General features: G+C 44.0%; 1 protein-coding gene across 4 annotated transcripts in view; it reads right to left on the bottom strand.

Moving 5' to 3' along the window:
- Nucleotides 1-25,036, bottom strand: part of MCTP2 (multiple C2 and transmembrane domain containing 2) — a 237,150-nt gene extending 212,114 nt beyond the window's left edge. For 3 of the 4 annotated variants that reach the window (XM_080808083.1, XM_080808085.1, XM_080808086.1), the window contains exon 1: nucleotides 24,952-25,036. The gene's annotated coding sequence lies outside the window, so the exon portion shown is untranslated. Of the gene's footprint in view, nucleotides 1-21,066; nucleotides 21,142-24,951 lie in introns of those variants that run through there. The other variant, XM_080808084.1, reaches the window with a different exon arrangement.
- Nucleotides 25,037-25,333: the final 297 nt, after the last annotated feature.

Genomic DNA, 25,333 nt, shown 5'->3' with positions numbered 1-25,333 from the left:
GCGCCTGGGTGGCTCAGTGGGTTAAAGCCTCTGCCTTCGGCTCAGGTCATGATCCTAGGGTCCTGGGATCGAGCCCCGCATCGGGCTCTCTGCTCAGCAGGGAGCCTGCTTCCCTTCCTCTCTCTCTGCCTGCCTCTCTGCCTACTTGTGATCTCTGTCTGTCAAATAAATAAATAAAATCTTTAAAAAAAAAAAAAAAGAAACCCCCATGGCCCTGGGGCACAAGGAAAGGTCAATATGCAGAAAAGACCATAAGTATCCTTTCCATGGTGCTGTTCCCAAAAACAAAATCACTTTCGTTTGGAATGCTCCCAGGTCATTGTAGGTAATATACACCGCTGCTACAGAAGCAAAATGTATGGGAGATGAGGTTGAATTTGGTCTGATCTATCACAAATTCTGAAAGTTCCTCTTTTAAATTAACTCCCAGGATCAGCTTTCCACGTGTGACTCGACCTCTTATTTACAGCTCAGTTCAGTGGCCAGATTGGACAGAACACCCGGTCCCTTGAAGCTCATGTTCCTGTCGGGGTGTGTATGGGTGGAAGGGAAAATGGAGTCATTTCACAGAGGAAGTGGTAACACAGGAGCGGATGCCTAAGTGACAAGAAGGAAAAACCTGGCTACTTGGGGAAGAGGATTCTAGACAGAGGGAAGGGTCCATGCAAAGCCCCACGGCCAGGAGCATGCTCCCTGTATCCTAGGAGCAGCTCGGGCCCGTATACCCAGACTACATGATCTAGCAGGCGGTAGGAAGAGGTGACATCAGAGAGGGACCCGGGACCAGCAAAGACTTTAGTTTTTTTTTTTTTCTTTTTTTTTTAAGATCTGTTTATTTTGAAAGGGAGGTGGGGAGGGGCCGACGGAGAGGGAGAGAAGCAAATTCCCCACTGAGCACGGAGCCTGATGCAGGACTCCATCCCAGGACCCCGAGATCATGACCTGTGCCGAAATCAAGAGTCGGGTGTTTAACCACCTGAGTCACCCAGGCACCCCAAGACCTAGGGTAGGGAGGTCTTGGAGAGGTCTGATTTGTTGTATGTTTCTAAAGGATCACAATGGCTGCTGTAGAGAACCTGTCCCATACAGAGCAAGAGTTGAAGGAGACCAGGTAGAAGTAAAGGATCAAAGGGTCTTTTATTTGCTATTTGCTTTTTCTTTTGTTAGCTTTCTGGCTATCCAGATGTCAATAATAGTGGATCCACAACACTGCTGGAAAGGCCAGTTCTATACCCCATTTTACATTACTCTGCCTGTTGCATTCATTCAGGAAAGAAGAAAACAGGAAGGTTATGCTTCCTTCCAAAGAGGACCTTTACTTCGTTGAGGATCACACTCCCAGAAAAGTCACCCATCCCTGAGACAGGCTGCCTTCCTGACACTCACCAGTGACATCATCACAGCCTCCCAACCTAAACAATGCCATGGCAAATGTCTGCATGTATTTACTGGGATTTCCATCCCTGTCTGAAAGGAACCCCATATTGTGTAGAGGAACAGCTTCAGGGCAGTCCTGTATGTCATCAGTAGAAGCTGTTATTCATTCCACAGACATGGGGTGGTAGGGGAGGGCAGTGTGTATTTTATTCCTACCATATGTCCGGAAATGTTCTGGACACAGCAGTGTAGCTCCGGAGAAAGAAAGAAAAGTCTTCTCAGGACATCTGAGAAAATAAAAGTCATCCTGACCCAAAATAGTGGGACCACTAAGATACACAGTGAAGTCCAGTTGCATGACAGCAGAAAACATTTTCCCCCGAGATCATGTTGGGGCTTCCCAACAACTACTTTTGAGCAATGATTTCTTTCAGACCAGTTCCCCCCAAAACAGCTGTATTCCTTCTACCTCCTGAACAAAGATTACTGGGATACACAACAGGTGCTTCAGAACAGCACCCAGTACAGAGCTGGTCCCAGCTTTGCCTGGTCCTGACTTAAACCTATCCTGCAAGGAGCATCTGGGTGGCTCAGTGGGTTAAGCATCTGCCTTCAGCGCGGGTCGTGATTACAGGGTCCTGGGATCGAGCCCTCCATTGAGCTCCTTGCTCAGCAGGGAGTCTGCTTCTCTCTCACCGTCTGCCCCTCCTCCCTGCTCTTGCTCTCACTCTCTCTCAAATAAATAAAATCTTAAAAAAAAAAAAAAAAAATACTATCCTGCATTAGCCCAGAACCCTTCTCCACCCCTTCCTCCCAATGCACTCCAGGATTCCCCATGGGGAGCACTTTCCATTCTTAGGGGTCTTTGTCCAAATGGGATTTCTCACTATTTGGCAAAAACAGGTACAAATAAAATAATCGATCATTAAAATATTTACCATCTCAGATGATGAGACGTGCTTTGGCAAAAACAAAACTGCTAAAAAAAAATTTAACTTTCTAGCCCTCTACACCTAAACTAAACTAAACTAAAAGGATGCAGATACCAAAGATCTCAGTTGTAGAGATGAAGCCAGCTCTCTACTAAATGCAGTAACAATTCTAAAGAGATCTTCCTTTTTTTACTCTTAGGTCTTGAAAGCACTGGCCTGACCAAACTTCACACTTAGCCATCTTCCCTAAAGATATATTTGATTAATTTCTGTCAACAGTCCTGATTAGATGGATGATCTCACCAAGAAAATGAGTGTGTAGCTGCAAGATAAAAGCGTTAGGAATGAGTTTTGAAAGTATTGATCACCATAATCTACCAAATGTTGTCTTTAGGGAGAAAAAGGAACCGTGTGTCTGATGTCCCAAAGAGAGACTTCTATAAAGTTGTGTATCCATAAATCCCTGTTTGGCCAAGCCTGGCACCATAGTCACTAGCCATTCCCAAGCATAAAACATTTTTTTAAAAGATTTTTTATTTTTTATTTGACAGAGAGAGACCACAAGTAGGCAGAGAGGTAGGCAGAGAGAGGGGGAGAAGCAGGCTCCCCGCTGAGCAGAGAACCCGATGCAGGGCTCGATCCCAGGACCCTGGGATCATGACCTGAGCCCAAGGCAGAGGCTTTAACCCACTGAGCCACCCAGGCACCCCCATAACACATTTTTTAGTAAAAATGTCAGATTAAACTCATCTGAAAACTACAAGCCTTAGAGAAATAATACAATGACATTATTGAAGTTAAAAGCAATGCAACAGAGTTGGAAATTCTCTCTGGCAAAGTCATTCATTTCTAAATAAAGAATCATCAATCATTTGAGGCTGTGATTAATGGCAAACTAAAGCTTACTCTCATAAGGGCAAGCATGACAGTTTAAATTCATTTGTTCATCCAATAACTATATCTGTAACTTAGTATTTATCAGAATATAAAATCTGTGTTTTCTTAATATTTATATAGTTGAGGGGCGCCTGGGTGGCTCAGTCATTAAGCGTCTGCCTTCAGCTCAGGTCGTGATCCCAGGGTCCTGGGATTTAGCCCCGCAGTGGGCTCCCTGCTCAGCGGGAAGCCTGCTTCTCCCTCGCCCACTCCCCCTGCTTGTGTTCTCTCTCTCACTGTGTCTTTCTGTCAAATTAATAAATTTTTAAAAATTTACATAGTTAAGTTGTGTTAACCTCAATTTCACCCACATACAAAATCACTAAGAAATCACACACGGAAAAAAAAAAAAAAAAAAAAAAATCACACACAGGGAGTGCCTGGGTGGCTCAGATGGTTGGGCATCTGCCTTTGGCTCAGATCACAATCCCAGGGTCCGGGGATCGAGCCTGGCATCAGGCTCCCTGCTCAGCACGCAGTCCACTTCTCTCTGTCTCTCCCCACTGTGTACCCTGCTTGTGCTCTCTCACTCTCTCTGTCAAATAAATAAATAAAATCTCTAAAGAGAGAGAGAGAGAAAGAAAGAAATCACACACAGGACACATTTGTTAAATTTCCAAATCAAGTGGGTAATTTGTTTATGGATGAGAACTTGTGACCCTTTGTTGTGTAGTGACTATGGGTAAGCACTGCACTGAACTCTTTATGTATGAATTTTCTGTCTTCCCATCCCTCCCTCCGCCCCCCACCAAAAAACTAAATGAACATGAGAAGAAATCAAAGATTATAAATATTAAGCATCTTGTCTGCTAATATGCGGCAGTGTGAAGATTTGAACCAGTCTCTCTCTAAAACCACAAAATCTGTGCTTAGTCCTATAGACTACATTGTCATCCCTAACTGGGGATCATCAAATCTCTTCTCTGGTAAGTCAGTCACAATTCTAAATTAAGAATTAAAAAACCCAAAGAGACACCACGGACATTATAATTATTTGTGCATTACAGTGGGAAACAGTACAGAAAATTACAAAGGCTAATTAAAAAGGGATAGGATTTAACTATCCTATGAAATAAGTAGTCATAATAAACGGAAGTAATTTAGAAAAGAATTACAAAAAGACCCAAGCCCTATGAAGAAAACACTAATCCATCATCGAGGTATTCAAAGTTTTCTACATGTCACCCACTGCAACTCCAACCTCCTGTCCACGCACGTGCAACCTTGATTCATACAGTTTAAAATCCGAGTCACTGAAGGTGAAAGTAAACGGTGTGCTCCAGAGCATAAAAAACTGAGTTAAAAGCAGATGTTGGTTTCAATCCACCACTGAATTAGAACACTACCAATTTTTTTTAAGCTGGTGAGAAAACCTTCTTTTTCCATCTTTGGACTTTACTGGTTATAATCACATGAATAGTACAATAGAATAAGAACTATAACATGAAAAGGCAAGGGACTATCAAACTGCTCATGTTTTTTATGAGTTAAAAAAAAATGGAGTGCAAGGGGAATGAAGGGATGTGTTTTCTCCCCCTAGGCTCAAGGAGCAAAATACACACTATTCATTCTCCCAAGGCACTCGGAGTTCAGTAGGAGAGGCAGATAACAAAACAACCCCAATACAAGCTGGTATGACCTAAGAGGTGTTAAGAATGAGAAGCCAATGGAACATACAGGAGATGCATTAACCTAGCACAGCAAGAACTTGGACCAAGGAAAGAGTAATTAGGATGAAGTGTAGGGGACTGATGGAGAAGCTGAATTATGTAATCCATTATTGTATGTGTTGGGAGGGTAGGAGTGAGGCCAAGGCAACTGTCTAAGGTTTTCTGGGCAGCAAGGAATCCAATAGAACCAGCAATTAACACAGGGAAATAAGAGCAAGAGTTATTTACAAAAGGCAAGATGAGCTCCGTGTTAAATGTGTTCAGCTCAAAGACTGATCAATTACCAAAGTCAAGGCTAACTGTTGCCCGACTGGTTATTCAGGGCTAAAATTTAGGAACACGGTGTGGGATAGAAATGAAGAAGACAGAACCACCACCCCCTTCCCAAGCAAGGGGGTAAAGTGAAAAGAAAATAGGATTAAGTTAGGAGCAACAGGGATCATAGCCGTGGAAGCACAGAGAAAAGGGGAGTCTTCATGAAAACTAAAGACTCGTCGCCAGGGGGACCTCCCTTTCCTCAGGGAGGAAAAGGAACTAGGATCAAGGAAGCTGAAAGCAGAAGTTTCAATGAGGGAGTAAGCAACCGTCTCAACACTTCAAAGGAGTGGGCTGAGAAAGGCAGAGGTGCATCCACGGTTTTAGGCTACTGGGAGGGCTGCAGAGACCTTGGAGATACAGGATCTAGAAGGCAGCAAAATGGGAAGGCAGGAAGCAAAGATATGACAAGAGACACCCTTTCAGGAGGTTCTGCTGTGAGGAGGAAAGAGATACTCTGTAAGCGTATGCCAGTGAAGATACAATGAATGAACAGTGTCACTTCATTAAGATAGGCTAAATTTTAAAAATTAAAGTCATAAATGAAGACATGTAAAAGCACACTAAGTACACACTGTAAATATGCAAAATTCAGGTTTTAATCATAGATACCCCCTTCAAAAATCTTACAACTGACTTTTCCCTCTAAGTTACAGTTTTCATGTCCTATGTGGATGGCAGAAGTCTAAATAACATTTGTTAAATAGAACTGAAGTTCAAATGGCTAATTAGGATAGAGCTATGGCTAAAACCCAGATTGTTTGACTCGCTGGGTAATTTTCTTTCAATGACAAGGCAAAATGTTGTGTCCTTGCACCTACAGTAAACTTTTTAAAAAGAAGGCATATGCAATATCATTAATCATTAGGGAAATGCAGATCAAAACCACAATAAAGGGGCGCCCGGGTGGCTCAGTGGGTTGAGCCTCTGCCCTCAGCTCAGGTCGTGGTCCCAGGGTCCTGGGATCGAGCCCCGCATCAGGCTCTCTGCTCAGCGGGGAGCCTGCTTCCTCCCCTCTCTCTCTGCCTGCCTCTCTGCCTGCTTGTGGTCTCTGTCAAATAAATAAATAAAATATTTTTTTAAAAAACACACACAATAAAATACCACCTCATACCCATTGGGGTGGCTATCATTAAGAAAAACAGGGGGGTCCTGGGTGGCTCAGTTGGGTTAATCATCCAACTCTTGATTTCAACTCAGGTCATGAACTCAGCGTCATGAGATCTAGCCCCAAGTTGGGCTCCATGCTCAGCGAGGAGTCTCTTTGAGATTCTCTCTCTCCCTCCGCCCCTCCCCCCATGCATTCTCTTTCTCAAATAATAAATAAAATCTTAAGAAAATCAGAAAATAGAAAGTGTTGGTGAGGATCTAGAGAAACTGGAATTCTTAGGCACTGTTAGTGGGAATGTAAAACGGTGCAGCCTCTAGGAAAACAGGATAATGGCTCCTCAAAAAATTAAACAAGGATCATGATATGTTCCAGAAATTCTTCTTCTGGATATATACCCAAAAGGAGTGAAAGAAGAGACTTGAAGAGCTATTTGTACACCCATACTCAAAGCAGCATTATTCACATTCTGCGAAAGATGAAAGCCATCCAGGTATCCATCCCTGGATGGATGGATAAGCCAAATGTGGTATATACATATAAAAGAATATTACTCTGCCTTATAAGGAAACTGATACATGCTAGAACATGGATGGACCTTGATAATATCATGGTAAGTGAAATAAGGCTGTCACAAAAGGACCGAAACTATATGACTTTACTACATGAGAGTAGTCAAATTCGTCGGGACAGAGAATAGAATGGTGGTTGCCAGGGGCTGGGGGTAGGGAAAGAGGAGAAATGGTTGTTTTGGGTACAGAGTTTCAGTTCTGCAAGATGAAAACAGCTCTGGAGATGGCTGGTGGTGGTACCTGCACAACAATGGGAATGGACTTCAACATCATTGAACTTCACTCTCAGAAAACGGTTAAGATGATAAATTCTAGGTGTATTTTACCGATGTTTAAAATAAAATTTACATAAGTTAGAAAACCAATTTTTAAGCCAAGCTGGAGTGAACAGATAGATTTATAAAGTGGTACCTTGAAGAGGTCGTATGAGAAGGGGCACCTGGGTGACTCAGGCAGGTAAGAATCTGGCTTTTGGTTTTGGCTCAGGTCATGATCTCATGGGTCATGATCTCAGGGTCATGAGATCGAGCCCCACATCAGGCTCCGTGCTCAGTGTGGAACCTGCTTAAGATTCTCTCTCCCTGGGGCACCTGGGTGGCTCAGTGGGTTAAAGCCTCTGCCTTCGGCTCAGGTCATGATCTCAGGATCCTGGGATCAAGCGCCGCATCGGGCTCTCTGCTCAGCAGGGAGCCTGCTTCCCTTCCTCTCTCTCTGCCTGCCTCTCTGCCTACTTGTGATCTCTGTCAAATGAATAAATAAAATCTTAAAAAAAAAAAAAAAAGATTCTCTCTCCCTCTGTCGCAATTCCCTCCCCTGCTAAAATAAATAAACAACTCTTCAAAAAAAAAAAAAAAAAGAGAAGTTGTATTAGGTAAAATAATAAGATATATGTTACTATAGCTGAGTCAAAACCTCGGGTGACCACATGTGCCAGGAAAGGAACAAGACCCAGGCAGGCTGAGCTGAGGCGGGGGCTGAGGCATGAGGGAGAAGGCGCAGGGCTGGAGCTGTGCTGATTTTTCAAGAGATGCTTCCAGCCTAAACACGTATGTGAAATTTCCACCGTTTTATACACTGGCAGTCGGAGGACCACTACTTTCAAATCATTTTCCATAGGCATCCTTCTATGTCATTACATAAATATCAACATCTGGCTTTTCATTTGGATAAAATAATTTGCCAACACTTGACTATGAGAACATTTTTATGCTGCTTCTCACCATATAAATACTCAAGAGCAATTCACATTTAATAACAAAACAGAGACAGCTTTTCTTCCCAGAATGGATCATTTTTGTACCAGAGTTGTTGGGCTCTGCTGTCGGTTGTGCTCTCTTCGTCCCTCCACACTGAATTCAATAAATAGGCATAAAAATCAAAATGTATTTTTGGGGGCCACTTTTCCCTTAACTTTAGGGCTGTTCTCTGAGTGATTTCCCCTTGTGGATTTCATGGCAATTAAACAACCGAGATACAAAGACCCTTACTGAGTTAATAAAAGGAAAAATATACAACTCGCCGTCCCTCATTGTGAGGTATAAATTCACTTAGATACTTAGATAAAGTTGTTTTCAAGGTTATTCTATGGTGTTAGTTCCTTGGAGAGCCCAGTGGTTTACCTTAATGTGTTTTTAGACTTTGAGTATATTAAAGAAAATCCATACCAAAACACACGATTCGCAGGCTTCTATACTAACTCCCAGTACATCCCCATCATGTGAAATTTTAAATTAGTCCATGATCACAGCTGAAGAACAGGCAGTTATTGCACAGTTGTACAAGATGACAATTGGGTTAACGTAAAATGTAAACATACTATAAGCCCAGAATATCTAGCACAGAATGCATACTATCCCAGAGATGTATTTGTAGATATACACACATTGTGGACAGAATGAACCATGAATCTTCATTAATGCAGCCATTAAAATCTGTTTCTCTGATGTTAGTAGCCGCCTGGAAAATGATTTATCATTTTAAATGGAAGACTCGCAAATTACAAAAATTGCACCTAAACTATGCTTACGGCACCGCATAATGATGTGTAAGTATGAACTAGACTGATGGGAACGATAGCTGGTTTTTTCAAAGCAGAGACTACTGGCTTTCTTCCTAATTCTCAAAATGTTATCCCCTTTAGTATTGACATGGCACTTTGTGCAATGAATACATACGAAAACAAAAGTTGATGTGTGCGTTGGTATTTTGTATATGTATGTCTTTGTGTGCTTTCCTCCAACAGAAAGGAAAAGTTCAATCCAAAATCGTCTTGGATGACAAGTACATTTCTGAGGATCTGGTCTGATCAACGGAAGGCAGATGCTTGGAGAGAGATTACTGCAAATGATTCTGAGGCTCAGTGGGAAACCTGCTGTTATCAGCCTGAAAATCTGCCCCAGGCTTCAGAAAAGGGAACAGTACTCCAGACCAGTCAGAGGCTATCTATGTTCACCTACTAATATCAGAAACACAGATCCCGTCTGAGGACCTAAAGTATTCTATGATTTTCCTTAGAATAATCAACTCAAGAGGCCTCCGCAACTCAAAAAACGTGACATAGCTAATTAGTTCTGGTCCGACAGCCAAGGGGGAAAAGTCCAGGTATGGGTTTTTTAATTAATTAATTAATTAATTAATATTCCAGAAATAAATTCTTAAAACTCAATGCAGTCACTTCATTCGCCTGGAGCAAATGTGTCGGAGGATTACGACAGCCATTTATTTAATCGGATCTGTTATTCGGTTGGTACAATTCTTATTTATTTGCAATGAAAGGTTTTCACACTTACTGTCTCCATACAGAATGGAAACTTCCAGAGAGAAAACAATCTGTATAAATACCTACACAAATGTTCGAAGAGCATCTAGGTTTGGGTTTAATAACGTTATTTGATAAATTTCTGTTTTCCTATAAAATAGTAGTGATGTAATACAATTATTTTCTATTCTAAGGACCAAATTATACTATTCTGTACTTAGGCTACAGATCCAAAGAACCAAGTCAACCCACGATAGCCGGGTCTATACTGCGGAGTGAGTTTCCAGTGACAGAGCATAAAGCGGTTTTGAGTCAGACACTTGCACCTTTGCAAAGCCTCACTGGCTGCTTTAATTCATTTTCTATAAATACTCAATACAATTCAAGCTTCATAATTGACAGAAAAAGACTAAAAATAATCCATAGTTGAAAAGAGTCAGACTTAAAGGAAGAGGAAGCTCTTATTTCCAGCAGGTGTCTTGACGCAAAGGGGTAGAATCTTGACGAAGTGAGAAGAGGACGGTGTGTCATTTGCAGAAAGCTAAAAGCATCACACGAGTTTACATATGTTTTAACCATGAAAGGGAAGTTAAAGCAAGCCTAGCCACAGCTCTGGGCTCACCTGACCAGCCAGTGTAATCAGCAAGTGAAAACAGAAGCTATTGCCAGATGCAAAGTTCGGTCAACTTGGGTTGTGTACAAGGGGGAAGGCTCACGGAACCCACAGCGAAGATCTCAGCCTAGAGAGGCCCTCCTTTCCTTGAGGTTCAGTGCTACCAGGTCTGACCGTAACATCTGCATGAAGGAGAAAAGAGCACTCCCCCCTCCTCCAACGAGGGGGAAAGTGGGTGCAGCAAACATTTGGAGGGAAGGTCTAGGGATTTTGTTTTGTTGGTTCAGGCTGTTAGTAATAGAATCTGTTCTCCATACAGATCCAATACCTAGCTCTCTCAGGTTTAGATCAAGCATCATCTCCTTAGGGAGCCTTATTATTTTTTTTTCTTTTTTTCTTCTTGAGGGAGAGGAGAGCCTGAGTGTGGGGCTGGGTAGGCACAGAAGCAAAGAGAGATGGAGAATCTTAAGCAGGCTCCATACCCAGCGCAGAGCCCGACATGGGGCTTGATCTCAAGACCCTGTGATCATGACCTGAGCCAAAATCAAGAGTTGGATGCTTAACTGACTGAGCCATCCAGGCACCCCAAGAGCCTTACCTTAACCTTAACCCTCACCCGACCTTGACCCTTTAGTATGAAAGTGCACTTTTGCACCATAATCTGTCACACCTGACATTCAGCATGGCCTTCATGATCAAAACTGTCTCATTAGTTGGTCTATTTGGCCTCTCCTATCCACTCCCACCTCCCACAATAATTAAGTCCTCTAAGATGAGACTGTATTTGCCCAGTTCACCCCTGCATTTCAGCACCCAGAACAGTACCTGGCACACAGCGGTTGAATTTGGATTGAATGAATGAATGAACTCATTCAGAGGGCAATTCCGTCTACTACTATCATGACTGAATATTCATCAGAACTCTGAGCCTGCATAGAGACCAGTACCTCCCAACAGCCTAAAAAGTTTCACAATTGCTAAGCTTTTCAGTAAATGCTTCATCATTGAATAATTATTGGTGGGTAATCTATAGATTGCTCTCTGATAAAGTGTGGGAGAAGCTTCGTGCACTGGGTCCAGCGCATCAAATCAATAATGATGGCACAGCCTTCCTAGAGGTCTGGGTGTAACCTGCTGCGGACGGAGCTCATTTCTCTGCCCACGCCTCCCATCTGGATTTTGCCGAAACATTTCATCAGTGGAATGATCTACTTTTCTTATCACCTTTACAAAATCGCGGTCAACAAGTTGCCAGTGAAGTCCTTGAACTCCAGCACAGAAGAAGGCCACCGAACTGGGGGTCTCTGAAACTATCCACCAAGGGCTGAGGGGCCCTCGACCCGGGCATGACTACAAGCCTACAAGGCCAGCCACGCTTCTCTCCTCCCATCAACGTCTGGATTTCAGTAGGCTGAGATCCTTTTCCAGTCTTGAGACAGCTGGTGTCCCCAACAGGAGAAAAGGCAACAGGTGAGGTCTCCAAGGCACATGCTTGAGGAACGGAAGGACACATGCTCAGTCACCTCCAAAAGAATCCAAACATCTGAAGCAAATGTGGAAAACTGCCACAGTTGAACCAAAACGAGTCAGAGACATGCACAACCAAGCCTTTCCTCGCCTGTGGTTTAAGGGAGATTTTTAAAATGCAGATGAAAGGGTATTTCCTACAATCGCGTGAAGGACGGTTTATTTGAAGACTGTATTTCTCAGCCTGTTAGTGATGCATTAAAGTGACATCTGTCCATCATTGAACTTTCTGTGTCTGTACCTGAAGGGCTGACTCACTATCGCAAGGCAGTCAGCACGCCCTACTATTTATGTGGCATTCCATTGCAAATGAAATCAAATGAAAAGGTAAAGAACACTATTATCAATATTAAAACCATCTATCTTTTAAAAAGGTTATATCGATTTTTCCCCCCCGCTTCTCAGATTCCATCAATACCAGTGCCAGCTCAGTGACGTAGACATGATCCTATGACAGCTTCAATTGGTAATTCCCAAATGAACTTCCCCAAGTTCTATAGTCTCGCACGGCATACACTCTGCAACTCATTTCATAGACTGTCAGCTACAAAAAAGGCTGGGAGCGATCCCAAAACATCCAAAACAAATCTCTCCACTGAGCTAAAATGCTGCGAATGAGGTTTTAAATAGGACGGAATCGCTAGGTTCTGTTAGGACCCGTGAACGTGACCCATGGTAGTTCTTCAAAGGTAATATGAGCCTCCCACCATCAAAGCCTCATTTCACTGATGGGAAAACAGAGGCACAGAACGCTTAAGTTACTTGCCCAACGTCACACAGTGAAAATGCTGCAGAGCCACATGTGAACCTAGCGGCCCAGCTGTATGTCCTTGTTCTTTGTGACACTTTGTCCCCCTGTCTCTGTCACCTAACTCCTGCTCAGCATCAATATTCCTGAAAGGGCCAGCACCGTGAAGAAACTATCAGAAAAACTGCACGAGGTCATGCAGTATGAGAGGAACAGACGGCGCCAATCTCGGGCACCTGGGTGGCTCAGTGGGCTAAGCGTCCAACTCTCCTGTTGCAGCTCAGGTCATGGTCGTGGGTCATGGGATCAAGTCCCCCATGGGGCTCCGCGCTGAGGGCAGAGTCTGCTTGAGCTCCTTCCACTACGCTAGCTTACAAGCTTTCTCTAAAAAATGAAATCTCTGAAAAAAACAAAAACAATCCCGATGACTCCCGGTGACCTCTACAAGACTTTGAGGGTCAGTGACTCTCCAGCCTTCCGGATTCAAGTCACATTTTCCCTCCACTTCTCGGTCCCAACAGAACTTGCCTATCTTTACAATCCTCTCTGCTCCCCAGTGGGTTCCTCTAATCATCTTTTCAGGAAGATCTATATTGACTCTCCAAGGAGATGTGCATTTTGAAAACAGAAACTGCTTCTGTTTTTCCCCATCGTTCCATTTAAACAAGAAATCCTTAGCTAATCAATACTTTTTTTTTTCCCCTTCTCTTTTTTAGCCATCAGAAATATAGGCCGTGAACCCAATGAAACCATTTGGTGTCACCTTTCCAAGTCAAATGTCCAAGGTATTAATTCGTCCACATATATTTAGGAAACATTGTCTGGTTTCCCTGAGGAGTGGTTGGGCTTTCATCAAATTATACTATAATCACCAAGAAAATGCTAAATCCAGCACACGATCGATGTATGCATGTCCAGTATCAGCTTTCCAATGTCAAGACTTACTTAAAAATGCAAAAGTGAAAGTGAAAAACTAAAGGAAAAAAAAGGAAGAGGTAGTGTCTCAACTCTAAAGGTAAGAGCCTCCAGTGGGATAAAATGGACTGGATTTAGGTAATTTTTATTGCTCCCTAAAATGTGTCTCAAAAAAGAAAAAAATCTGTCTCCAGTTAATTTTTGAACTAAAATTCTGCAATTTAGTACCAGGTCCTATTCCTGCTGTCTGCCCTCTCTTTTCTCATTCTTCTGGTTAGAAGGCAACGTAGAGCCAAACATCAACAGTGCAGAGGTGTCTGATCCCTGGGGAAAAGCTGCCGTAACATAGTAGGCACTCAGTTCTCCAAAGTGTGGATACGGCGAAGGATCCAGACTCCCTCTTTTCCTGGAATAACAGGCATTTATAAAGTACGCGTTACACACAAAGCACTCTGCAGGGATTACCACTAATATTCACAGCACACCCAGGTGAATATTTGCAAACTCCATTTTACAAATGAGAAACCAGAATTTTGGAGCCACTGAAGTCTTACAAATGGCAGAACTGATATTTGAGCCCCGGGTTTGTCCAGACTTGGGGCTCTTCCCAGTAACTGAGTCATGGTGAGTCAAGGAAGCCACAGTGTGAGGCTCCATCAATGCCCTACTGGAGTAGAAGAGTCTTCACTGATCCCACTCCATGCCCACCCCATCTGCAGTGACCTCCAGAAACCCTTACTGAGTGGACAGAAACACTCAGGACACTTTCCTCTCTGTAATCATTTCAAGCAGCACGCACTGCAGGACTGGTTCTCCTGATCGCAAATGGAGATGTTTGGCTGATAAAATCTGAAAATAAATACCAAGACTTTTTTAGAAGCTTTAACAAGTTAAACAAATGCACAGTCTTTTAAATAGTCTCATGTCCGAGGAGGAGTTTGTTTAAGTGACATTTAAAGACTACAGAAAAAGGCCTGTTATCCCAGCATCAAATTGACACTGGCAATGTTTTGTCAAGGTATGACTTTAGGAAATTGTAATTGTGCAGAGAGGCACGCAGTGAAAAGTGACTCGGCCCAGACTAGAGGTCTCCATAAGGGAACCACTAGTATGTTTCTAGTGCTTATTAACAGAAAACAAATGTATTCATATAGCAGCACATAGTGTGAATATATGTGTGTTTGTAAAGAGGTCCTGCTCTACACTATTCCATTCATGCTTTCTATGTAATCTTAAAAGCAGCTGTAAGGGTGGGTGGCTCAGTTGGTTAAGCAGCTGCCTTCAGCTCAGGTCATGATTCCAGTCTCCTGGGATCGAGTCCCGCATCAGGCTCCTTGCTTAGCAGGGAGCCTGCTTCTCCCTCTGCCTCTGCCTGCCTGTGCTTGCTCTCTCTCCCTCTCTCTCTCTGTCAAATAAATAAAATCTTTAAAAAAAAAAAAAGGCAGCTGTAAAATCAACGATTTTTAAGCACTAAGACAGCTCTCAACCACAGCCACTAGCGAAAAAATAACAATAAAACAACAAAAAAAAATCTCGTAGCGAGGGCTGGTTTTCAATTTGGCTAGACGGAGGTTATTACTACAAACCAGAGACACTACCAAAATTATACCAACAAGACCGCCAGAATTGCTCTGCAAAATCTACATTAAAAATAGTTTAACAACAACAAACTCATCATTCATTGCATATCATGAAAGAGACTGACTTCCTTTTTTTTTTAAAGATGTATTTATTGGGGGGTGTGAATGGGGTGTGAGACAAAAGGAGAGAATCTCAAGCCAACTTCCTGCTGAGCGGGGAGCCCCGACATGGGGCTCGATCTCATGACACTGAGATCATGACCTGAGCTGAAACCACGAGTCAGACGCTTAACTGACTGAGCCATCCAGGCGACCCTGAAAGAAACTGACTTCTAATTGGAATGGACAGAGACAACACTGATGAGGGCTTTATTCAAAGGCACATGAAGTTGTGATGGATGGGACATGAGGACAGATGCTGGGCAATTTTGGTCATATCCTGCTCCCTCCCATAGACACCACATCAGCCTCAACAGAAAGGTAAAATGCAGTCCTAAAGGAAGTGTAATGAATAGAGCTTGAAATATGTATTCTCAATTTCCTTCCGTGTTCTAAGTGAACAGACTATCTAGATTAAAGAAAGGTTCCCAAGAGGTATCTCAGAAGTCCCCATGGGGATAAGCAGAACATTCAGCAGAAGTTAACTCTTAACTTCTCCAAGATCACATCAACCAGAATACCAACCCTCTCTGTACACTGTGGACCCTTAAAAGATCTCATTTGGTCTTGATATTTATAAATGAATGAACAGCAAAAAAGCACCCAGATCCAATCAACAGCACCACAAGAATTCCATCTGGATTTTAAAATGTCAACATCTGTATCTATTTAAAAGCTGACATCAGTTTAAAAAACAAAAAAACACAGAGTGAAGTTGTTCTCCTGGGGTCGCTCTCGTGTGGAACGAGCCATGGGGTTTACACTTACTGACTGCTTGCTTTGCTACACAAATTTATTACAACAATTCCGTGTTTTAAATCATCACTTGGGTCAGATAGGAAAGAGAGACCTTTTCAGAGCATCTAGCTTCACGTATTCACAAGCTTCTGGCAGAAAATTGCTCTAACGTGGTGTGTTTATCAAGATCCTGCGAAATCCATCTCCAGAACAGGGGTTAGCAGGAATCCAGAGTTTTATCGATGTGGCTTTTAAAGCAGCCTCTGCGGTGAAGGGTCCCAACTCTGCATTCAGCCTGGGAATGCACAGAGCAGCTGCTTCCAAATCCACGAGCCAAAGAAACACCCAGCATCTTCGTTGTCATGAGTCTTGGAGCCTCCCCAGTTTTGGGGCTAAACCACGTCACCGGAAAATAAGTCAGAACGGAGTGGTTAAAATAGCCCAGGCTTAGGATGGAAGAGTGGGGTGGGGGGGTTGGAAGTAAAATTCCAACCAATGGGCTGACCCTGTACAACTCCCATGGCTTCTCTGGGTCTCAGTGCTCTCTTCTATAAAATGGGTATGACTCCTATCCAGCACAGTTCCTGAGAATAAGATGATGCTGCCACCTAGTAGAACCTCCATAATCCCAGGTAGCTGGCACGTGACATGAAATATACGCCAGCTGAGTTCACATGCCCTACAAACCAGGGAAAACAAAAAGCTTCTTCTACCAAAAGAAAAAACATCCATGAAAAGGCACATATTGGCAAGGAACACAAAAACTAAGCACTCAATTATTGATTTATGATCTTGAGCTCACGGTGACAAAGGCAGAAGTGGACACAAAGCCGGAAGTTGGAAAGGAAGTCGTTAACAAAGCAAGTAAATTCCAATCGGTTATTAATGAGCAGGGCGGCACCGACCTGTTCAAACTTTTTATTTTTAATCACATAAAGAGTTCATGGTGTTTAGAAACAATGTATCATGTATGTACCTTCTCAGGTCTGCCATGTCTTCTGGTTCAAATATTAACAGAGTTTGAAACTTCCTGAGAACTTTCTTTCTCACCCCTTGCTAAAGCCAAACGTTTCTGTGCCAGCACAAATAGATTTAAGAGAAAGAAAGAAACGTCAGAGAAATTCTGCCTGTTTAGGCAGGTCTAAAATGCTGAAAGTGACTTCCGCCGAAGATTCTTACAATATCCAAAACACTCAACTATGTAACAAAGTGCGTGACAACCACACCAGAGAGGAAGTTAAGTTAGAAGGGTGACACCAGGGGCGCCTGGGTGGCTCAGTCGGTTCAGCGTCTGTCTTCATCTCAGGTCATGATCCCAGGGTCTCAGGATCGAGCCCCGTGTCAGGCTCCCTGCTCAGCAAGGCGTCTGCTTCTCCCTTTCTCTCTGCTCCTTCCCCTGCTCATGCCTGGGCTCCTTCTCTGTCTCTCACACTCTGTCAAATCAATAAATAAAATCTTTAAAAAAGGGTGACACAAAAACTAGGAGAAGACGGAGACCATTCCTTACAGGGCCTGTTTCAGCAACAGACAAGAATTCTCGCTCAAGTGAAGCACATCGCTGGAGGACAAACAGCGACAGACTCATTCACAGACAGACTGACCAGGTGAAGGTAAGCAAGCCTGTGGCACCAGTGGACCCCACCTCATTCAGGAAAGTGCAACAGGAGGTGGAAGCCCTGACCCCCAAGGCCATTTTCACACTAGAAACCTACATATGTAATAATTATGCAATGTTTTACACTTGGTAAGACTGTTAATCATAATGATGTTGGTTGCATACAATTACACTATATACATTATACACATTATATATATATTATATATACATTATATGACATTACATAATAATATAGTATCCTTTTCTGATATAAGAAGTTCTCAAACTAAACACCAACATCTTTCCCAATAGCCCCCTCCCCACTACCACCAAAAACACAAATTATCATGCAATCATCACAACCATTATTTTTATTTGTTTCTGGTCTGATTGGGGTTTTGTTTCATTTTTGTACCGTCCCCTCAGTCACCTCTTGGCTCTGAATGCAGGGACAGTCACGCAGATAAGTTTAATACTTTCTTTTCTAGTTTTCCTGACCAGATCACAACCTCTCGTGAATATGTCTTTTATTTTTATTTTTAAAGATTTTATTTATTTATTTGTCGGAGAGAGACAGAGCACAAGGAGGCAGAGTGGCAGGCAGGTGCAGAGAAGGAAGCAGGCCCCCCCACTGAGCAAGGAGCCGGATGCAGGACTTGATCCCAGGACCCTGGGATCATGACCTGAGCCAAAGGCAGTGGCTTAACCAACTGAGCCACCCAGGCATCCCTATGTCTGACTTGATCATAAACTTTCAGTTCCTCAAAAGCATCCATCTAGCAACTTCTGAAAACCTGTCTGTTCTTTCCAAATGTCGCTTCATGCTGCAGAGGGATCACTGCCCACCGCTGGCTCACTCCAGCTGACGGGTCCTGCTGAGCACAGGCAGCCCAGCCCCTCACTGCTTGGCTCCCATGGCACCTTGCGCCTTATCCTTAGCAAACAGCACACTTTCTTGTAGGTACCTGTAAAGCTGTCCAACTTCCCATCTTGGCTGTAAGCTCTCAGGGGACAGGGAGCTGTCTGATTCACAACAAAAACTCCATATAATGCATGCTCAATTAATAGTTTTTGGATAAAGGAACATGTACTTATTTATTGCAGCCACTTTCTAACACAATTTTTAAACAAGTCTTGGACTCAACTCTGAGCACCTACAAAAACCTAATATTCTATACAAAAATTAATCTTGTAGTATTGGTATCAGCAGTGCCTATGAAACAGCACTCGTTGATTTGTATGAGCTACAAAATGATTCAGATAGTTAATTTATAATAAATATGATATACATAATAAATATATATATTAATTTGTAATAAACATGATATATCAGATGTGATATATAAATATCTATCATAAACACAAATATTTATGATATTTATAATGAGTACTTTTTTTTTTAAGATTTTTATTTATTTATTTGACAGACACAGATCACAGTAGGCAGAGAGGCAGGCAGAGAGAGGGGGAAGCAGGCTCCCCGCTGAGCAGAGAGCCCGACGCGGGGCTCGAACCCAGGACCCTGGGATCATGACCCAAGCCGAAGGCAGAAGCCTCAATCCACTGAGCCTCCCAGGTGCCCCGTATAGTGAGTACTTTTAACAAGAGAAAATAACCCATTAAGAGGACAGATGGCAAGTATTTTACCTTATGACAATTATAGGAGCTGAAATGCTGCAAATGAGCTTTCAACAAGCCCCTTGCCACTCCTGCTGACCAGCCCTTGTTTGCTGTTCCGCATTGCCACCCCCCTCCCACCGGCCAGACCGCAGGCTATCAACCATGCAAAAGGGCCAGAGAATTTATCTCCACCCTCTCAAGAACTAGCAGAAGTAGACCCTTTTCACCTTTCCCATCAAAGGACTTGGAATTTGTGCCTACCCTGCTGACGCCAGGGGCAATGCCCACATTTCCTTTGTGACCTGCTTTTCGCTTCCACCCTCTCCTTGGGAGATGGCATCATTCATTTGTTGATATTACTCAACCCGCTGAATTATTCAGTTGGGCTCTCTGCTGCATTATTCAATACACCCAAACCCCTATCTTGGAGTCATGCAGATATTTCAAACTCACAATGTCCACAAAACTCATTTTTATTTGTTGAAAACAATTTCACCCTGACTTGCAGTCTTAGCACCAACCCAGGGGCCCAAGGCACAAACCTCAGCCCCCATCCTCCCACAACCACCCGTCACCTATGCAATCTCCCAGATCATCTCTCAAACCCTCACACACACCTCTGCTTCCCTGTTGCCTTAAGCCAAGCCCTACAGCCTCTCTTCTGAACTAAGATAACTTCTTAACTCCTTTCCAGATGACTCACTGCGGGAATTAGGGCATCTGACTCCATTCAGCCATAGCACGGCAAGCAAGTTTGTCCTCAGAGTCTGTACGGATCACATCTGTCCAGCCACCACTGTATCTTCTTCCGGTGCCTGACATTAACATTCAGCACAACCAGGCAGGCGACAAATGACTATGTGAATGCATGAATGCATGGCTGAGACAGCCAGCAATCCCAGAATTAAGTTCTGCTGCCTGCCCTGCACTCAAATTAACGTTTGTCTAAACATTTGCGTGCGAAGTGAACGCTCAGTAACCTGAGGTCCACACCCAAAGGCAAACCACCATTTGGCACACTCACACATGTCCTCACATCTATACCTGTATTCTTTTTCATGCCTCCTGAAATGATGGAGATATTCCATGACAAAATATAGGAGAGGAGAACGATCATTTTCAGAAAGGAAAAAAAAAAAAGTGAGAATGCAAAGCACAGCTCTTCTAGGTACCTTCCAGGACCTCATAGACAAACACACCATCATCTTCAAGCCATCTGTGTCCTGGACAGGGAGCTGGGCTTTAGAAGAAAGTCCCCATGCCCATAACCAGATGAAACCCACATTACAAAACAAGGCTACCTTCTACCCATGGGGGGAATGCACATGAGCCTATCACCATACCACAGAAGGAGGAAACATCCATGTTGCTCAATTACATATATGCAATTGTGTCCATTTGCTTTTGAAACTTTAGAAATTCCCACAAGGAGGGAATGACAAAATGACACCTATCTCATCTGGCAATTTGTCCCTAAAGAAAGACCTGTTAAACCCACATGGTCAGCAAATGACAATGATTGTTAAAAAGGGCCAGTCCAAGTAGTCTCAAGCCTGCCTTCCGGCCTCTCCTACAAGACCCACACACAACAAAGACACAGATGAAAACTCTCCCCAGCAGAAGAGAAGGAAAGTGCCTGAATCCTGGCTGAAATGCTTTCCAGCTGTGTGCCTGGGGACAATACTCTTGTCTCTTTGGGCTGCAGTTTTCTCACATTAAATGCAAGTGACAACAGCCCTGCTTTGTGGGGTTGTATTCATGATTAAAAGAGTCCCTATTTCTTAGCACAACGCCTGAGTACAATCCGGGTGCTCCATAAATGCCAGTGATCATAACATAAATGATACTCATATTATAGTCATAACATATTAGCATTAGCATGAATCCCACTCCCCTCTTACCATCTCCACAAGGGGAGTCTATGCCCAACCAGTTCCGTGAGATACCAAGAGCACTGGGTCTCAAACTTTAGCACGCACTGCAGTCATCAGGAGGGCTTCTCAAAATGCAGATCACTGTGCTCCAGACACAGAGTTTCCAATGCAGAGGGTCTGGGATGGGGGCTGAGAACATGCATCTCTAGTAAGTTAAAACTAGTTGTGCGGGTGCAGTTGGTCTGGAAGGACATGCTGAGAACCACTGACCAAAGGGGCATCAGTGCATCCATGGAGGAGAGTACGTGGGTCCAAACCTCTGGCTGTCTCCAGCCCTCCCCCCACCTAGAACGCCTTCCCTGGACTCTTTCATCTTGGTAACTCCACCAACAATTCCCAATTCAGCTCAAGCCATCAGGAGCCGTCCAGGCTCCAGGCCAGCCCCTGTGACCCTGTGCTGTCAGAGTGAAATCAGCTCCATGAGAGTAGGAGCTCCCTGGCAAATAGGACCTTGCCATAGTCCATGCCAGAAAAGCCTCCACTAATGATGAGGGGTAGAATGAGAGCTGGGAGAGCCAATAGCCAAAGGCATCCCTGGAGAGCCAAGCAAAGTAGAAGGTCCTAGAAGTCAGCTCTGGGCCTTCCCTCTGGGCTGTTTACTATATATGAAATGCCCCAAGTCCCCAGAAAGCTGAGTATCCCTCCCACCCCAGCGACCAGCCTTCATCCTGCTCAGTGAACCATGAGTCCTTTGCCTGCAACCACAGTTGGCCCTCTTACTCTTTGACGGTAATGGAGCTTCAGCTTCCGGCCTCTTGCTGGCAGAGGTCCCTATGAGTGCTACAGGCTGCTAGGAGATGCTCAGCGTTCTCAGGGAGAGAGGGCTGCAATCAGGAAGCATTTTTATGTAAGCATTTCTGGTAAATTGCCCAAAAAGATCTCAGCTGAAAGAGAAAGAAACCTCCAGCAAATGGTGATCATTCCTTTTTCCATTCTAAATAAGCATTCACTTTCATAACTAATTTTACATTATTTTTTTAAAGATCCCCAAATCATTTGCCTTTCAAGTGTCACAAAATCTAGATCTGCCCACTTCACATCTCATGCATACTCTGATCCCTGGCCCTTTCGGTCTTCTGGAAAGTTCTCTAGTTCATCACTCTTGGCCCCTCCATTAGAGCATCTGAACCAAGCCAAGTGCACATCTACAAACACATTCTAGTCAGGATTTCAAATATTCCTAAAGAGGAGTTCAAGGTGTGTTGTTGATTTCACTGTCAAATGAAAACAAAAATAAAAATTGTGCCAAGTACAACTCAGGCAAAATATAGCCGACCTGATCCTCCCGACACAGGCAAAGAGCCTCTCTTCCCCACCTCACCCCCCCAAAAAGACACTTTTTTTCAATACCTTAAGATAATTTAATTATGAAACCCCTCAATATCTCTGTGTAATTACTAACAATGATAAGGAAGGGTTTAAGAAAGGAAGTGCTCTCCGGGTCGGGAATATTATTTAAAATTCTAAGGACTAGGGATAACTGGGTGGCTCAGTCGGTTAAGCGGCTGCCTTCAGCTCAGATCGTGATCCCAGGGTCGTGGGATCGAGTCTGTCATCGGGCTCCTTGCTCGGCAGGGAGCCTGCTTCTCTCTCTGCCTGCCACTCTGCCTGCTTGTGCTCTCTCTCTCTCTGACAAACAAATAAATAAAATCTTTTTAAAAAATTTTTAAAAATTCTAAGGACTATTTTCATTCTCATCTACAGCCTAATAATTGCAGTTTGAAAATCACTTTCATGGTTTACATTTACATGACTAAATGTAAATGTATTAAATTTTATTTATTATAACGTATTAAAATTATTATATTATTTTCATTCTCATCTACAGCCTAATAATTGCAGTTTGAAAATCACTTTCGTGGTTGACAGGAATTTGAAGAAATTACGAGTTGTCATGGATCATTCACTCAAAGGCTAAACTGGGAATATTAGGATTCCTTCCCACATAAGTGCACTGCAGTACTCTACACTTCTAGAGATAGATTTAAGGAAAAAGAGATACACCTTTTAAAATAAATGTTACATATATTCATATATGATTATAGATTTATACACACACATGCACACAAAGTCCTTTCTAGGTGAAAACAGTGGTTTCTATTCATCTGAAAGATATGGAATCAAGCTGACCTATGTTAAAGGATAGGAATAATAAGAAAATTAACTGTTACTTCAATGTGTAATACACAAGGAATACCTACAAAGTTTTACCGGATTTGTCCCTCTTGGACATATTTGGTCCTTAAAAATATGTTAACGAAGACACATAATAAACTTTGTATTTTAAAAACTGCTGTTCATCTTCTTGCCCCAGACTGGTTATAGCTTAACCACACAAAGAGACTGAAAGCAATACTCATTTTATTCATAACGGTCACTTCAACTGACATGGATTGTTTTAGGAAAATAAATTTGAATTATTTCCCATTAAATCTGCCAGATTTACACTAAATGTCAGAGAACCATGGAATAGTGAAAAAGCATGGGTTTTGCATTCAGAAATATCCCCCTTCACTCTCAGGTCCACTAATTACTTTCAACAAACTGCTGGATTCCTCCCTGCCTGGGTTTCTCACCTGAACAGGGGGAATAATATCTACGTTGTGTATTTTACGCAACAAGATAAAGTGCCTAATAACCTTGTTTTGAGGATGGTTTTCATAGTCCTTGTCAGCTGGGATGTCAGACTTCTTCAAAGATTTGCAATTTCCCTGCATTTAAATGCTTATTACCAGAGATTAAAGAAATGCTGCCCAAGCCCCTGCTCTACGCACCCACCTGCGAGGAATGATGGACCTAAGTGCCTCTTTGTATCAACACCTGTGCTAGCAAAGGGCTCGCCAACCTGGCTCTAGCAGAGGTTCCTCCTTAAAAGACATACAACAAATACGTCTTGAATTAAATGCTGCTGACCCAAGCGAAAAATGGATGCTAATGGGAATCATAACCCATAGACCTGTTTGCCACTCAGTGTGTTGAGAAGCAGGTTTTTGTAAAGTTCCAAGGTTCACCTGGAAGCTGTTTGGTAACTCCTAAGTGGCCCCTGCCAATGTCACTTCCAGTCCACACTTTGGTGAGAACCTACCTACCTACACGCCGCTGAAACCTTCAGACATCGCACAGAATTTCCTTCAGATGTTCTAACCGGTTTATGGAAACCCAACCATGTCTAAAAGCCTTCGGCGCCCCATTTGCTTGACAGATGGACCGCGCGCTGAGGAACTCACTGCGGAAGCAATCGCCTCTCAAGTTCACCACCACCATCACCGTATTGGGGTTTTTTTTTTTTTGGTTTTGTTTTGTTTTTTTGTTTTTTTGTTTGTTTTTTTTTTTTTTTTTTGGTTTTCTGGGTTTTTTGTTTTTAATGTGCAAGACTCGAACCCCCACACAATTATCCTAAGGCTTTCTTCTCCCGGGCAGCTGCGCTAATGCCTGCGCTAGGAACCAAAGTTGAATCTCCAGGTCTCCACGAAGGGAGCGCATGAAATCCCACACAAACGAGGGGCTGACCTCTGCAGAAAGAGCCCAGGCGGTGGCGGTGACTAACTCCACTGCGCCCCGAGGGGACCAAAGCCTTTAAAAAGCCAAGAATTCCTGGGGCAAGCCGCCCGCCCTTCGTGCGCTCTCCAGGACTGCCCCCCTCGGATTTCTGCCTCCCGTCCTTGGCACACCTTTCGGATTCCGGAAGCCGCGGCGCCCGGGAAGGAGCTCCGCTGAATTCCCAGCCCGAACCCTCAGGGTCCCCAACGCCTCACCTCGGTGGCGAGCAGGCGCCCGCCCCGGAAGAGAGCCGGCGGCTACCCCCGCGTCCCTGCCGCGCGCGCCGCCAGGTAAGCCCGACCCCGCCCTCACCTGTCCGAGGCCGCGTCCCGGGGGCTGCCCAGGAGCCGGCGCGCGCCCCTCACCTGCCGGGACCCGCCGCGGCCGCCGCTCGCACGCGCAGGAACGGCCGGGACGCGCCGGGGGCGGGGGCAGCTCCCGCGCCGTCCGACTTCCTAGGCCCCCGCCCGGCAGCCCCGCCTCCAGGGGGCGGAGGCGGCCGCGCGTCACCTTGGAGCCACCTCCCACCTAAGCGCGGCCGCGGCGGCCGGTGGCTCCGCAGGCGGCTGCCCCTGGGCCCCCGCGGGGCGAAGAGGAAGAGATCGCGCAGAACGCACTGGTCCGGCTTGGCTCGCCAGAAAAGGAAGATGCGCCCCAGCAGTCTGTGTTTAAAGTGAGAAAAGAGGACAAGTGT

The sequence above is a fragment of the Martes martes genome, assembly GCF_963455335.1.
Source record: "Martes martes genome assembly, chromosome: 7".
In the NCBI taxonomy this organism is placed as follows: Eukaryota; Metazoa; Chordata; class Mammalia; order Carnivora; family Mustelidae; genus Martes; species Martes martes.
Note: the sequence above shows the minus strand (reverse complement) of the source record. Positions and strands in the feature narration are given on the sequence as shown.